Below are 17,010 nucleotides of genomic sequence, written 5' to 3' on the forward strand. Positions count from 1 at the left end.
GACCTTCGCCACAATCCGGTCCTCAGCCTCGGAGGAGACCCTCAGCAGATTAGCCTGAGCCTCCTTACGCTCCGCCTCGGCAGCAGTGCGAGCGGCCTCAGCTTCCTCCAGGCGCGAACGGAGCTCTTGGTCGTTCGCGCGGGACCTCTCCAAGGCTGACTCCAATTCGCCCAGTTTGGCTTCAAGAGACCGGGTTCGGTTGCGGGCGCTGTCGGCAGACCGCTGAGCCTTCTCCCACCTCTCTCGATAGCCCGCGACCTTCCGGGACTGCTTTTCAGCTCGTTCCTCCGCCTTCTTAACCCTGCTTTCGAGGCCCGAGGCGACTTTGAGTTGCTCCCGAGCTTCCAACAGTTGCTTCTCGAGGGCGGCGAAGCCGAGTGCCTGCTCTTCGGCCTTCCGGAGCCTCGCCTCGAGGTCCCCGGTCGTCCTGCCCGCCACAGCCTGGCCTCCCTCTTCCACTGCTTTCAGTCGGTCCTCGGCCTTCGCCAGAAGCCCCGCCTGTTCCTTGTAGCACTCCTCTAGACGGATCATGTACTGGGCGAGCTAAGAGATAGGAAAAGTGAGGGCGTCAGGCGGAGAACAACAGAGCTAATAAATGGTGAAAAGCGGCCAGAAGAACACTCACCGACATGAGACAGACACAGCTGGCAGCCCCGACGTCAGAGACCCCCAACTCCCGGACCCGCCGACGGTCCTTCTCCAGCAGCACTGTTTCGATGAGGTTTCGGGCGCCATCGGTAGTGAAGGCCGACCCCGATTTCTCCCCGGAGCCGGATGGTGGTTCTGCAGCCTTACCCTTATCCATCGCCTGGGGAAGAGTCCTGCTGATTGTGCTCGGGGCGGGGGTCACTCCAGGAATTGATAGGGCCCCGCTCGGCCGGGGCCTCGGCGCGTCCCTCCTCGGATCATCAGGAGCCGGCTGAGTCGAAGGCCGGGCCGGAGACCGATCACGTCCGACCCGTCCGTCTCGAGCGGGCTCGGATGATACCTCCGGAATAGCGGCAGTCTCACCACCGGAGGGCTGATACAGCGTCAGCTGCCGGTCCGTGCCCACGGCGTCTCCCTGATCGGTGGGCCCGGACTCGTCGGTCGGCGTCGGAGGCACCTCCTTGCGGGACTTCTTCGCCGGCGGGGCCCCGCTCGGAGGAGCTCGTTTCCTCCTCCGGACCGCTTCCAGTAGGGACGACCTACCAACAGCCGGTCCCTTGTCCGACCGCATGACGTCGTCAATCTCTGCAACAAGAACGAGATGGTCGAGGGCTGAGAAACCGAAGGAAAGAACGAGACGAAAGAGGAGAAAAGAGTCAAAAAAGAAATGGTGGCGGGCTCACGGTCAGTGGGGACCGAGCTCAGACCGACATTCACCAAGGTATCCTCGGAAATAAGGCGGGCCACCGGGGGGAGCTGGCCCTCGGCAACCAACCCCTTCAAGGCGGCCAAGCCATCGGATTCCTCCCTCGACAGTCTCGATAGGCCGATCGGGGACTTCATCGGCGTCTCCCAGGTCGCCCTGATTTCCCAAGAGGGATCTACATCGATGAAGAAGAAACGCTCCTTCCAGCCGTGAATGGAGGAAGGAGCCTCTTTGACGAGGCCGCACCCTCGCCGCGCCGCAAAGCACCACCACCCTTTGTCCTGGGGGTGGCCACTCAGGCTGTAGAACTCCCAAAAAACATTCAGAGTGGCGGGAATCTCGTGCATGCGGCAAAGAACCTGGAAGACCGTCAGGGCACGCCACGAGTTCGGCACCAGTTGCGTCGGCACAACTCTTAAACCCCGGAGTACCTGCACGACTAAGTCCGAAGGGGGAAAGCGGAACCCAGCCTGGAGAATGCCCTCATTGATGGCGATCTTCCCTGGAGGAGGATGTGACATCCTCTCCTCAGGCCCCGGGAGCGTAACGTTGCAGGCCTCGGGAAGGTGGTACCGAGCCACGAGTTTGTCTAAGTCCTCGGCGACCAGCTCCGACTTAATGTGGTCTGCTCTCACTTCGCCCATTCCTAATGGCCAATAAACCTACGGTCAGGACGGGGACAAGAAGGGGGGAAAGACCGGGATGACTGGGGTACACTAGTACAAAAGGAGAAAGTATGAAGAGCCCTAAGTAGAAGAATGGGGTAACTCACCGGAAGAGAAGGAAGAACGGCTCCGAGAGCGTCAAAGGAGAAGCAAGCGAACAGTCCGACGGCAACAACGGCAGCGCAAAGGGGAAACTCGAAAATGTCTGTAAAGAGGAAGACGGACGGGGGAGGGTCCCCGGTTAAATAGGCGGAAAGGCGGGTGATGCCTCGATGACGCCAGAGGACGCCTGGCCGCCGAAGGGTCGCTCGCGCCCCAAAGGCGAATCGACACCATTAAGGAAGGATGTCCGCCGAAATCCTCAGACTGCCAGATCAGCAACAACCGCCATACGCCATAAAGAAGGCGGGGAGCTCGAAGCGCGCGCGCCTCTCCGAGGGATGGCGGCAATCTCGAAGCATCACTCCCTTCACCCGTTCCCCTTCTGGTTCCAGGCTCGGAAGTGGGGGGCTACTGTTACGGGGGAACTAAGCCGCCATGCTCCACGTGACCGGCACGCGCGCCCATGAAGACTACGGCTGTCCTTTGATCCAGCAATCCGACCCCGAGTCGGACATCTTCGGCTCCACAGCCCGACCTCGAGTCGGCTGCCCTTTGATCCAGCAATCCGACCCCGAGTCGGACATCTTCGGCTTCGCAGCCCGACCCCGAGTCGGCTGCCCCTTAATCTAGCAATCCGACCCCAAGTCGGATGTCCTCAGCAACGCAGCCCGACCCCGAGTCGGCTGCCCCCCTGATCCAGCACTCCGACCCCGAGTCGGAGATCTCTTAATAACGACAGGCTGCTTCCCAGAGGCACGCCGAGGCCTCCTGCTCCACTACTCCCTGCAACGGCTGTATCCGATGCTGTTCCACAATCTCCTGTATCAACCGTACAAAGCGGAACTCCACTACGCCCTGTCATGGCCGTACCCAGCGCTGCTCCACGACGCCCAGTAACGGCCATGTCAGTGGCCACTCCATCGCGCCCCACGATGACAAACCCCCCTGAGAGACCCCCCAGCCAGGTATATATGCGGCTGGGGGGAGAAGGGGGGGTAAGCAATATCTTCCAGAGCACTCTCTTGCTTGCGATTATCATCTCTCCTCCTCCTCCAATCTCCTCTGACTTGATCGTCGGAGGGCCCCCACTACCCCAGTGGTGGTGCGAGGCTTGCTTGCAGGTTTCCCGGTGGAAGGTGGAGCGTAACCAACACCAACCAAGACAACTCAGACGGAACCCCGTTCACACCGCTGTGTCAATCGTTCTTGGTTTGGACCACCAGCAACAATGAACATTTAAAGACCTATGTGACAAAATTATATTTCATTACACAAAGCAGTCCTAAGGACTTCATCACATCGGAGTTTGTGAAGATGTTCTGGTGATGAATAAATACCATATTTTTTATAATTGATTCAAATACAATTACAATCAACAATTGATTGGATTTAGGACATAATTCCCAACAATTACGTGGTTGATTGCTAATGATGTAGCATTCTTTTCTTTACCGGCACTACTGTCAGCATATGAATGATGATGTAGCATAACATATGAAAATTTTTGTTTTGATGATGCATCATATAAGTGATGATATGGCATATAGCACATGCCACAATAGAATTTTCTGCCAAAAGTGTACACTTGCTGAGTGCCACATCATCACCCATATGTCATAAATTATATTTTTGGTCCAAGAAGTTTCACCAATATTTTTACATAATCTTTATAGTTTAAAAATCTCTAATTAGGAGGAGGAGGAAGGCCACATGATTGCAAGCTTGAGTGGGGGGAGGCAATGGTGGGCTCAAGCAGCAAGCTCAATGATGGAGGAAGGGCAAGGATCTTGCGGAGGAGGTCGAGGCAGAGCAGGTGCAACTCCAAGGCGAGGGCGTTGCAAAAGGAGGACTGTCGTACGAGGAGGAGGCAGGGGGCTGGGTCATCATGAGGGCAAGGGGCTCGATTGTTGCTGAGGGCAAAGGAGGAGGGGGTGAGTCATCCCAAGAATGGAGGAGGAGGAGGGGGAGGATGAGGGGGCTTGGTGCCAAAGACAAGGAAGAGGCCCAAAGGCAGAGGAAGGGGGCATATGGGGTCCTAATTGAAGGTTCCTGGGCATTCCCACTGTTAGAAACTATGGACGAAATTGGTCGGAAAGGCTACATTAAATCATGCCTAAAAATCGAGGGATCTAATTAGAGATTTTTAAACTATAAGAATCATATAAAAATATTTATGAAACTTAGAGGACTAAAAACATAATTTATGGTATATGGATGATGATGTGGCACTCACCGACTAGATACTTCCGGACATAAAATACATTATGGCATATGCTATGTGCTACATCATTACCTATATGACACATCATCACCTATATGCCATGTTATCAAAAGTAAAATTTTCATCTGTTATTCCACGTCATCACTGTTGCCCAGATATGCAGCCCAAGAGAAGGGGGTGAATTGGGTTATAAAAACTTTTTAACTAAATGCAGCGGATAAATGATAATTTCAATTTGAAAGATACAAGTGCTGAATCAATGAATGAATGATGGCAAAATTTAAAAGGCAGGAGTATAAAAAGACAAGCACACACAAATACAAAGAATTTATAGTGGTTCGGTGTAACTCACACCTACGTCCACTCTCCAAAACTCTTGAAAATTTTACTATAATCTCCTTGATTACAATGTGGTTGTTTTTCGAGTTCACAACCCAACTCGTTATTTTTCCGGGATCACAACGAACCCAATTGGTTTTCACAGGATCACCAACCAAAACCTATATCCGTTTGTTTTCTGGAATCACAAATAACCCACTCGGTTTTCACTGGGTCACCAACCAAAACCTTTACCTTTGTTGAATCTCCTAATTCAACAATTTCTAATTCAGGTTTGGAAGAACCTTTATCAGTTTCAGAACAACTGAAACTGTTACGGTAGAGTGAATAGCTAGGTAATAAATGCTATAACAATGTGGATGTGAAGCTTTGAAGATGGTTATTGGCTGCAGCTGAATGTTAATTGTACGGCAGCAACTCTTGTTGAATATCTCCCACGAATTTTCTCACAAAATGGTTTTTCTCTTTGAAAGCTTTCTTGTAAGGATTTGATCTTTGGAAGCTTGGATTTGGATTTTTGGATTTTCTCTCTTGTTCCTTTTTTCTTCCTTTGGCGCTCCTTTGAATTAATAGGCTTCATACTGTCCGGAAAGCATCAACTAGCCATTAGACCAAAAAACTAGCCGTTGAGACCCAAGCAAATTTCGTCGAAAATAGCTGTTGGAACAGTTAGGATGACAGGGGTCGTCCCTTCAAATTTAAGGGTCGTCCCATGTACTGAAGGGGATGGCTCACTAAGCAAATAGGTCGGCTCATTCCTTCAATTCATACAAGATTCCTACGCTGGCCTCAAAGGGTCGACTCTTCAATATCGGGGGTCGACTCATGTAGATAATGGGTCGACTCTTTAAGTACAAGGGTCGGCTCATCTAATTTGTCTCAGGTGGTGATTCTTCTCTGTCTTTCTTGAACTGTGCAGAGGTCGACTCATTTTCTACAGGGGTCGACTCATTCAAATAATGGGTCGACTCTTTAAATATAAGGGTCGGCTCATCTAACTTGTCTCAGGCGGCGATTCTTCTCTGTCTTTCATTTATTGTAGGGGTCGACTCATTTATTGCAGGGGTCGACTTATTCAAATAATGGACAGAATTTTCAGAGACCTTTGATTTTATTTTTCTTAATTCTTTAGAGGTTGTAAGTGCTCTTTTCTTCTTGAAATTTAAAACCTTCACAAGCCAACATCATTAGAGTACATATTTAACTCAATTGTTTCGTGACCATCAAAATTCATCCTTTAAGGTTAACAATCACCCATATGTTGACAGTGGTACTAGCAAGAAAAAGAATACCTCATGATCACTAATCAGCCATCTAATCACCTATCTAAGTGGTTTATGCCGTATATTCGGCCACATAATCACCGATTAATGCCAACTAAGATTTCTAGTGAGAGAAAGTGGACGAAATTGGCTGGAAGGATGACATTAAAATAGTGGCAAAATGATAAAGACTAAATTTGAGTTTTTTGGAGTTCAAGGATTTAATAAAATCTGACCTAAACTTGGAGGACTAAAAGTATAGTTTACCCTTATTTTTTTTAATTTTTATTTGAAGAATTTCAAAAGATTTTATATTAACTTTTTAAACAATTTTCTGTGCGTTTCTCATATTTAGGGCTAATTTTGACCAATTGTCCTAATAGCAAGAAAATCTTGGGTTTTTTATTTCCTCTATGGAAGTGAATTCTCCTGGCCTTGTCATAGAGGCTTGACTTTTAGAGAAGGCAAGGACAAATCAGCAAATGGCATGCGTAGAACTTGCCGTAAAAATGCATTAGAGAGGGTGAGGGAAGGTTGACAATGAAAGAAGTGGCTCAAGGGCTTAAGCATATCCAAAAGCAAATTCTAATTTGCCTTTTTTTAACTTGCAATCTTAATTTCTGTTTGCTTCTTTTACTCTATCAAATCATTCAAATTCTAAACCTTCCATGTTGCTTGTTTTTTATCTCTTGAATTTTTTTATACAAGAGTTAAGTATCTACCATGGTGAAAATTGATTGACAATGGTAGTTTGAAAATAGATAATAGGCCAATTAATATTTTTCCTAGTACACCATATTGGTCTATACATATGCATACTAGGCGTAGCAAACCATACCGATACCAAACAGGTATATGGTATGGGGGTGTACTAAGTATTAGTATATTGAACCTACCCCTATATTGGGAGTATCAACACCATACCAAGATGGTATCGATACAGTGTCTGGTACCAAGCTGGCAAACTTTGATATTAATCATGTTAACTACTTCAACTTAATCAATGAATGAATTCTGAACGTCATGGCATTGTCTATATTACTTTGAAGGATAGGAAGTTAATGATCCCCGTAGGTTTAAGAATGCAATTTGAATTCCACATAACAAGGTATTAGGCATAAGCAAGAAACTCCATCACAATAACCAACAGCACTCTACCTATTAGTTTGGGTTTTAGGAATTTTCCTTTGCCTTTGTTCCTAATAGTTTTAAAGCTTTACCTAATTTATGAACTACATGGCATTGTTTTCTCCTGGTTAAAGCACAAATGGTGATCCACTGGATGTCATTAATAAAATAAACAAGAGCAGAACTTGCAAAACTTCTGCCTATTCCTATTGAATGGTGGTACCATTTCATCAAATGTATATTGATAAAACCTTTTCCAATGCACCTTAATGCATTTCTATCAAAAAGAATGCACCTTAAATCATATGTATTACCTTAAAGCATATACGATGTTTAAACCAAGCTAAACTTAGTTTAACGGCCATCTCCTCCTTTTTCATAATCATCAATTTGGCCCTTAAAAACAAAGTGCATCCAACTGAAAGGACTAGTTACCTTCCGAACCTGTATGTCTAACAACCCTTCAATAGCAATAATGAGAGAAAAATCCGGATAAGCTGGCTGCTTGGACATGAAACAGAGGCCTTTATTCCATATTACACAATAGGCCTATGCAAGATGTTTTAGAATCATGGAACCACTTATTTATCGCAAGCCTTAATCATGCAAACCAATTTGTCACTTCTTCAACACAAGCTCAAATAAAATATCTAGCTGATTACATTGATTACCCTAAATCTATGGTATCGTTGTTTTGTTTAGTCCCTAAATTGATTTCTGCTATTATTTTCACTTCAATTCCTAATCCAGAAGGATCATCAGTCTTAATGTGGACCACTTTGGCCACTATAAGCAGCGCTGGATAGGGATTAGGAGCAAGATCCACCACATCGAGAAGCCGAGTGGCAAGCCGAACTTCTGGAGGCCATAACTTGGTCATACGATGTTCGATTGAGATGATCTTTTTTTTCTTTTCAAGTCGGCCAATTTTTTGAGATCTACAATATGACACCCCACCCTTTAGGAGGGCGGTTCTCCTAGCGATCGGGCCGAAATTCTATCTTTAGGCCCCAAAACGGGCTAGTCGAACTGAAAGTTTTCTTTTCAGGTTAGACTTTGATCAAATGTAGCTCTCTATCTATGAAGAATCTGGTGGAGCAACAGAAAACAAAGTTGATGTCAATCAAAATCTATCTCCTCTAGATTATTTGCTTTTTCTAAAAAATTTTTATTACATATGTTTATTTTAGGAAAAAGAGTCTTACTAAGGTTGGAAAGATAATTCGGGCCAAATTATATTAGTACAGACCTCACATTATAAATAGAGGCTATGTACTTCATTTTTTTAAGGATCAATGAAAGAAAATGCAACTTGAAAGCCCTACTTTCGAAATTCTTCTATTTTTTTCTAGTTATCTTCCGAGATATTCAAGTTGAGCGGGTTGAAGAAAATCTTCCTTCTCTTCAATCAGACTAGTTTCAATAAATAATTAGAATTCTGTGTTTTGTTTGTAAATGCCACATCTTCAAATAAGTTTTTACATTAGATGCAGCATAGGCATGGTGTTATTGGATGAATATTGAAATTTTCCTTCTTAAAGATTTCAACTGCATGGTTCTCATCAGCTGATATAAATTATGGTTGTCTTGTTAGTGCTTAGCTGAAATAGAAATTCCCTGGAGTAAATCAAATGTTTTAGTTACTCAATGCCAACTGTTACGTAACTTACAGTAAGCTGATAGAAGAGGCTAATTTTCTTGTATTAGGAGCAAGGAATTCTTGATACTGCATAACATATGCAAGGATATATCTCTCTCTTTTCTTGGTGGGATCAAAATGAAGCAGATCATAAGAATGTCATGTCATGCTTCTAGGCCAACTAGATTGCCACTGAGAAAAGAACACAAACAGGAAAACCAATGTCGTGTATATTAGCTTGAGGTTCATCAAAAGGAGAGAGTACCTTTATTTTACTGGCGGATTTTTATGATAGTAGCAAACCAGCAAGTCTATGTATTTGACATCCCTCCAGTCTTGTGCCATTAGTACTAACTAGTGCAAATTCACAGGATTTGAAGGTGAACTACATATAAATATTGTAGCTCCTGTGATAATAGTAATTAAGCTGGTGTTAGCTCATGTTCATGATCAAGTTGTAACATGAAACCTCCTATATATATATATTTTTCAAATATGCAGCCCATTATCAATAATAGTCAACAAATATTGTAGGTTATTCTTTCCCTGTGAATGAGAGCTAAAAGCTATGCATGTCAGCTTATATCGATGGAGTGTTTATCTGAAACTTTCTTACTGAACAATATGACAATCCAACATAGATATTACTGAACAAATATTTCTGTATAAAACAAAACACAAATACACCCAGTGACACTTGCACATGCTTATTTCATCATTGGATGCATAGCTAATATATGGCCCTTATTCTTGCTCCATCTTCCCCAAGGATAAGAGCCAAGAGCTATGCATGTCAGCTTACCTTACCAGGGAGTGTTTACATGAAGCTTTCTTAGTATGCTGAAGCACAAGCAGAATGATGGTGAACAGTGAGACCATCTGATGTAGATATAACTGAAAAAATATTTTTGTATAAAACAAAACATAAATACATACAATTACACATGCACATGCTTATGTTCTCATCGGATGGATACAATTTCCCCCATCCTTTGAACAAATGAATCAAATAAGATCTTATGAAACAACGATCAGTGACTTGGTGGTATCTCTAACGCTGTAACCTACTTTACCAGGTAAGTGCAGCCCGCGCAGGGCTTCAAGAACCAAAACATATCCATTGAACTTCTTTCATTATCGGAAGCAACAGAAGCCTTGTTGCTAGTCTTCATCGTTTGAAGCCAGTTCTCTTTTCTCCTCTCTACTCCGCTCCAAATCCTGAAGTATCCCCATGTTCTAATTGCATCATCACCAAAAACATGAATCAGTAACATTTCTCTTGCCATTAAGAAAATTTATATGCTTGTATATGTACTAGACTAAGTCGAGCATAATTAGCCATAAAGATGTAACTCACCATGTAGCATATAGAATTAGTAGAAATATCGAAAATATTACACGGTTCAACATAAGCACGTAATTATCAAATTCAATTCAGCATACTTTCTAATTGCAGAAACACTATTTTATTGGTAAAATGCTCATATATTAACATAAACTTAGCAGGTACATTTCATGACTTAACTAGAGCTGTAGATCTTGGAGGCTAATTAAGAGGAGAGCATGTGGTTGCGGTGGCCTTGGGGTTTCTGAGGCGACGATTTGAGGGCGAAGGAATGTGCTGAGGAGTGGGAGGACAAGCTCTCACCTCCCTCAGTATGGATGAATTCTCATAAAAGCCCTTCTTATATTTCTCCTCCTCTACCTCAACCTTCGTTGCCATTTTGCCACTCTTCTTCCCCGACCCACCATCTCTCCTGCAAGCCATTTTACCAATAGCACATTTGAATTGCATCAATCCTGTCATCAGAATTGATATTTTTATGTGTTAACTTGGAATTTGAATCCAGATCTCTCTTTCCTTGCTCCCTTTTCTCCACCTCTTCTGGAGCTGCCTCTAAAACGTTCTTCACCACCTCCTCCTTAGCCTCCCCTCTTGGGCAGCAGGTCTCTCACTTCCGACTGTCAACTTCTTGAGCTCTTGGCAGAATTCGGAGATCTGGCACAAGATGTCCTTCCCTGAGAACAGATTCCTCGCCGAGAGAGTGTTCTTGTGCCGCGGCTGAGACTTCTTCTGCTGCTGCCACTCTTCCCTCTCCTCCTCCACCTTTTCTGCGCTTGACTGGATCATCTCCTTAGCAGTCTTGGTCCTTCTGGGAGCACCAAATGACCGGCTAGCTGGAGGAGGTGTAGAAAGATTGGGATTCTGGTTCTCAAGATGATCTCCGAACTTCTTGGGAGCAGCTGCTTTGGTCTTTAAAGGCCCACGGTGTCACGCCCTAGCCCGGAGCACCACAGACGCGGCATGCACGTACCGCAGAATATAGAGACATGCAAAATAATAGATTATATTAAAGCAATAACAAAATTTTAAAATTTATTTAATTATTAATTTATTCAAATAATTCTCACAAAAATTTCAATCTAACGTGTGCTAATATAAATCAAATAATATTAATTAATCTAATTAAAATGTCAATAACTAAAAAAAATTCGAAATCTAGCGCACTCCCTAGTTCCGTGCAATCATATCTCTAGATCTTAATAATAGAGAAAATATAATAATAAGTTACACTAGCCAGTAAGCAATATAATGCCCCACAATAAGGTCAAAGCATGCCAAATATTTAATTAAAATGTAAAATAATGACCAAAAAAATAAATCGCAAATAAATATTTTTTTTGAAAATTATTAAGCATTTTCATAAAAACTGATACTAAGATCCCAACATTAATGGGTTATGGCCATGTAACCTAGTGGCATGAATCACACAAAGTGTCAAACACCACTATTATTAACCACTGATGGTAAAGTGTCCAAATACCACTATTCTAATCACCGGTAGTATGGTGTGGAAACCAGTTTCTCACAAATTACAAGTTGATAGGGCTAAGGATAAATTTTCATTGGCGGGGCCAGATCATAGTTATGCTACAAATACCATACATATAAAATAAATTTTATAAATTGCCCAATCATATTTTTCATATTTAATAACATAGCACATAACATATTTTAAAATAATCATAATATTAACATGTTCGGCCCTAACTAAGTATAAAACATATTTTATAATTAATTTAATCAAATAGTTAATATTTTACAAAAAAATCAAAAAACATACTTTGAAGCATTATGTTATTTACCTCTTTTCGCTTTAAATTCCACTTCAGGCAAACGGATCAGGTGCATCTGTTTAATATCATTAAACAAGCTTAGCCCATATCGATGAGTAGGGCCCCATAAGATGAGCAGGGGCCAAATTCGGCCCACAATGGACACGGCCTGATAGGGCCCAAAATAACTAAACTGAGCCCAAATTTGGTCCCCAATGGGCATGGCCCCAACATGGCTAAAAATGACTGAACTTGGCCCAAATTTGGCGCACAATGGGGATGGCCCAATATAGCCCAAAATAATTGAATTGGGCTCGAATTTGGCCCACAATGGGCATGACCCAATAGAGTCCAAAATGATTGAGTGGGCTCAAATTTGGCTTACAATGGGCAGCTCAAGAGAGCCCAAATTTGGTCCATAATAGGCACGACCCAATAGAGCCCAAAATAATTGAACTGGGCCTAAATTTAGCTCACAATGGGCATAGCCCGACAGGGCCCAAAATCACTAAATTGGGCCCAAATTTGAACTGGGCCCAAACTCGGCCTAGTTCGGCCTAACTGTTGTTCTTCTCGATGCTCAAGAACAAGGAGAAGGAAGAGGGAAGAAAGGAGGAGAAGCCGACGGGGTGGCCAAGCCTGGGTGGTCGTCGGCCAGCCGTCAGCAACAAGTGGCAACTATGGCGGCCGGTGGGGAGGAAGATCGAGAGAGATCTTAGTTTGGGTCCGGAACAGGGGGAAGAGTTGCTTCGATTTAACTAGAAATGGAAGAACAAAGAGAGAGGTGACTCACCGGTGCGTCAACGGAGGAGAGGATCTCGGCCAAGGGTGGCTCGGTCCAGCAGTCAAGAGGCGGCGGCGCTTCCGGCAATGAAGTGGGCCTCAGAATAGAGGAAAATAGGAAAGAGATCTCAAGTGGTGGTGCTTGGCCGAGGTGCCATGCCAGCCACTGGAGAAGGAGGTGAACGAGGAGAAGGCTCAGAGGTGGATTAGAGGTGGGTTGATTGCTGGGGAGGATAGGCTTTATAACATAAATTTGAACGGCTCACTGCTGCGATTTCTGCGGTAGCTGAGCGTGATCAGCAGCCGCTCAAGCGGCTGCGAGATTGCCGCAAAACAATAATGGGGTGGCTGCGAAAAGCTTGCGGTGCCTCCGCTCTCGTCGTGCCCGAAGAAGCCGAAGAGGATCGCCATCGTGATTCTGTCTTCTTTCAAAAGGGGCCTTGTGCTAAAATTGGCTGGGTCTGCTGGCTTCAGCCCATTACTTTATAAGCTTAAAAGAGGAAAACAAATTCCATAACAAGATCTTATCTTTTCTCTCTCTCTCTCTCTCTCTCTCTCTTTAAGGGGTCTTACACCTCTGATTGCCATTACTTTCTTCTAGTGGCAGGATCTCCGAGCTCGATCTCACGTGTTTCACCTATTTTTCTAGAAAAGTTTGGAAACAAAACTAAGGAAGAAATTGGAAAAGATGGCCAAAAAAGAGGGAGATTACGAAAGCCTAGAACCTTGGGACTAGGAGTCTATCTCTGGAAATCTTCTGCAGTCTTTGGATACCTGCAATCTGGGAAAAGAAAGGATAGTAACAAGTGAGGAAAGATTGAATTCTTCAAATGGAAGAATGAGGAATTCCAGAGAATTGTGTTGCACCAGGGCGGAAGAACCAAGCTTCGTCATCGACCGGCGAAGCATCGGGGGCGGCAAGGTTGATCCATTTGGGAGCATTGATGTGCTCGTAAACTTCGTCTCTCACATACTTGGATTTGATGTTTTTCCAGTCGACGTCGGCCAGCTGCATGTGTTGTAGTTTCAGGAGGGTGGTGGAAAAGGAAGTTAGAGATCTATCTGAACCGTAAAAGAAGAAGAAGGATAATAGAAAGAGACCAAATAGCGGAGATGGAGAAGGGACGAGGAGAGTAACTTTTTTTCTTCACTCTCTTTATCACTAATAATCTTGAATCTTTTCTTTCCTTTGAGGTTCTATTAGCTTTTACTTGATTCTTTTCTGGGTTTTCTTCGAGATTACTTGGTCTTGTATTTACTTGTAGATTTGGTGTTTAGTTTATTTGTACTTGTTTTTCTGCTTAGATTATAAGAGAAATTACTTGGCGGTTCAAACTTAGACCCGACTGTAACGTTTAGTCCCCATTAACTTTTTTAATAACAAGCGGTCTAGTGACATTTCGAAATGCCATTATGAAACCAAAATACCTTTGACCCTCAGCTCTTCCAGTTTTAGGATTTCGCTTACTCTGTTCATTTGAAAAAAAGCCTTATTTTTCTTCACCGATTCTGGCCTTCGTTCTTTTTGTAATCCTCTCTTGGAACCAAAAAAATCCTCTTTTTTCTCACCCAATTCCGCTTGATTTTTACTACCCTGTTTCAAACCCTACAACTGCAAACCGTATCCCACCGGTATTCGATCTTCCTCTCTTTCCCTGTTAAGCCGTTCCCCTCATCGAAAAAGAGAACCCTTCTGACCCAATTTTTCAGAGCAAGCAGATATTTTCCGTCTAGCCTCGGAGTCGACTTTCGAACCGACTTCGCCCTATTCGTTTGTAGCGGAAGCTTTGGTCAACATTGCTCTCTCCATTCTTTCCTAAGGCGTCTCTGCATTTCTTCAACAGGTTTGTCAACCGTTGCCGCATACTTTCTCCAATTATTTTTTTGAATACCAACATGTTAGTAGTATTGTAGGGCATTAGTTTTTAAATTGTGGGAATGGTTAGAATTTGCCCAATTAATGGATAGAGAGATTGTACTAGCATATTTGAGATATTTGTTATGAATAAAATATGACTATTCCGTGCTAATTGTATTCCCAAACATAGTTTTTAGGATCATGCATTTTGAGTTGATATTATTCAATTTTTTTTTTGAATATTTTTGTGATGTAGATAGCTTAGATGGCCCCAAAGCAAAGTAGAGGCAAAGCACCTGCTGTTGGCCCTACTAATATGGTCAACAAAAGGTGTTACTTTAGCCACTTTGTCAATTTTATGGTCACCCTCATTCCATCTATGTCACGTGAATAGAAGGAAAGGGTCAGTGGCACTTCTTTTGGGCATATGCTAGGTCTACCATATATAAAACAGAGTAGGCCTGTATTGGACACATCGCTCTCCTTTTGAGATGATGTTGAGGAGGATTTTTGGTTTGGTAGGCCTGAGCTCTAACTTGAGTCAGAGTCATAATCTCCGAGTGAATGAGGAGAAAAGTGATGTGATGACACTTGCCTTGTTGGCACAAAGAAAAAGGTTCCATTGCCACCAAAATTGGGCTAAGATCAGAGCGCAACTCAGATGACCTGAGGATCGGCTGAGATGAGTTGAGTAAGCTGAACAAAGTACAGGGGATGGATCTCCTCCGTGTGTGACCAGCCCGCTTGCTAGAGAATTTTCGGCAGAAGACCCTTCGATGCCTAGAGGTGCAAATGGGTTGGATCGGACTGAGTCATGAGTGACCCCGACAACCTAGTTCCTTATTCGGATCCTAATTTTGGACTCAAATCCAACCCAATAGAAGATCGGATAGGATTCACGGCTACAATTTTTGACCCAACGGGTCATTTGGGTCGGACCGGGTCGGGTCATGGGTCAAGCCGACCAATTTGCAGCCTTACTAATGCTTGAGTCAGAATTGAGAGACAACAGTGTGGAAGAAGAGAATTTCAGCAGGATGAGGGCTCTATGAGAAAGGTTGTGTGTATATTGCGTACTTCAAGTCCTCCGGGTTATTTTCCTTATATTGGGGAGCTAGCTTTATCGTTACTTGAGACAACGCAGCGTGCAATGATGGCCAGGCAACGACCGGTCGCACAATTGAGGCATGGGTGCTAGTTTGCATGGGCGGTATGCGCACAAGTCTAGTATAGGATGTGGTGTTGCCACAACTACAAGCTGCCAAGACTGTTGGTTGTTAAGACTATCAGCCTGAATAAGAAGATGCAAACCTATGGTTTTTCTTAGATTGAAGCAAATAATCTTGCTTCCCAAATCAAATGTCAAGATCAAGAATGTGGTGGAGGCAAATCCTAGAAGAATAAACCAATGATCTATGATTTCTTACTTAAATCTTGAAGTGGATGGGATCGGTCAATGCTGCGGACCGCCTCATATTGCCAGTGTGAGGACCCGTGCGGGCGTGTGTTTAGTCCCACATCAGTTATTCGCTGGGTAGATCTTGGGTATTTATACAGGAATAAGGAACCCAAACAATAACTTCCGGCTAGCCATTTTGGATGAGGTCCTGGATTGTTACAAATGGTATCAGAGCGAACCCGGCCCATAACTTATGTGGACTAGGGGACACTGTAGCACGGATCCATTAGGGTTGACCACGGACCGATCGTGGTGTTTGTGATTAGATTTGAATGGATTTGAACCCTTAGCCTGACGAGGACATTAGGGCTTGAACGGGGGGAGTATGTGAGGACCCGTGCGGGCGTGTGTTTAGTCCCACATCGGTTATTCGCTGGGTAGATCTTGGGTATTTATACAGGATCAAGAAACCCAAATAATACATTCCGGCTAGCCATTTTGGGTGAGGTCCTGAGTTGTTACAGCCAGTTATGGCCGTTCATTGCCAACGTGGATGAGACCTATAATGCCTCCAAGGAGCCTCATGACCGTCGCCGGTTGCTAGTTGCCTAGCAGAAATGAGGGATTGGATAGCAAAGTCAAAACCCTAGCCGCTTAAGAAGGGACAAAACTAGAGGAAGTGAGGGGTGAGTTCGGAGGAAAGGACTTTGAATCGGGTACATGTTTGATTGCTTGGGATCCGGTTTAGAAGGTTTAGTGGCACCTTGGATATTTGAATATGAATCTAGACAAATCAAGCAATACTCGAATCCATATTCAAATCTGGCAAATTTTTGTACTTAATCCAACCCTAATTAATCGTAGAAATGGATATGATTGGATCACATCTGACCCGCTTTCAACCCTATACAAAGTTTGCCCTAATTCTTTCCCAAAAAAAGAAAAATCTACATGAAAAACTTGTCATGAAGGCCCTTTAAGACTTGTTTAGATATTCCTATAGGAATATATTATGGAAATTGGAATTGTTGGCCTACCTAATCTATAGCCTTCTAGGGTTTTGTTCAACTCTTAGCCTAAGTTCTAATGTACCTAAAAAAAAAGGTCTTAGCCTAAGTTCTAGCTTGTGCGCGTTGGTCCATC

General features: G+C 43.9%; 1 pseudogene; it reads right to left on the reverse strand.

Annotated features, from left to right (window-relative positions):
* Positions 1 to 9,774: 9,774 nt before the first annotated feature.
* Positions 9,775 to 13,723, reverse strand: LOC103724109 (uncharacterized; annotated as a pseudogene).
* Between the last annotated feature and the right edge of the window lie 3,287 nt (positions 13,724 to 17,010).

This window comes from Phoenix dactylifera, chromosome 15 (assembly GCF_051530095.1).
Source record: "Phoenix dactylifera cultivar Ajwa chromosome 15, Ajwa_hap1_PhDact_Kaust_v1.1, whole genome shotgun sequence".
Taxonomy (NCBI): Eukaryota; Viridiplantae; Streptophyta; class Magnoliopsida; order Arecales; family Arecaceae; genus Phoenix; species Phoenix dactylifera.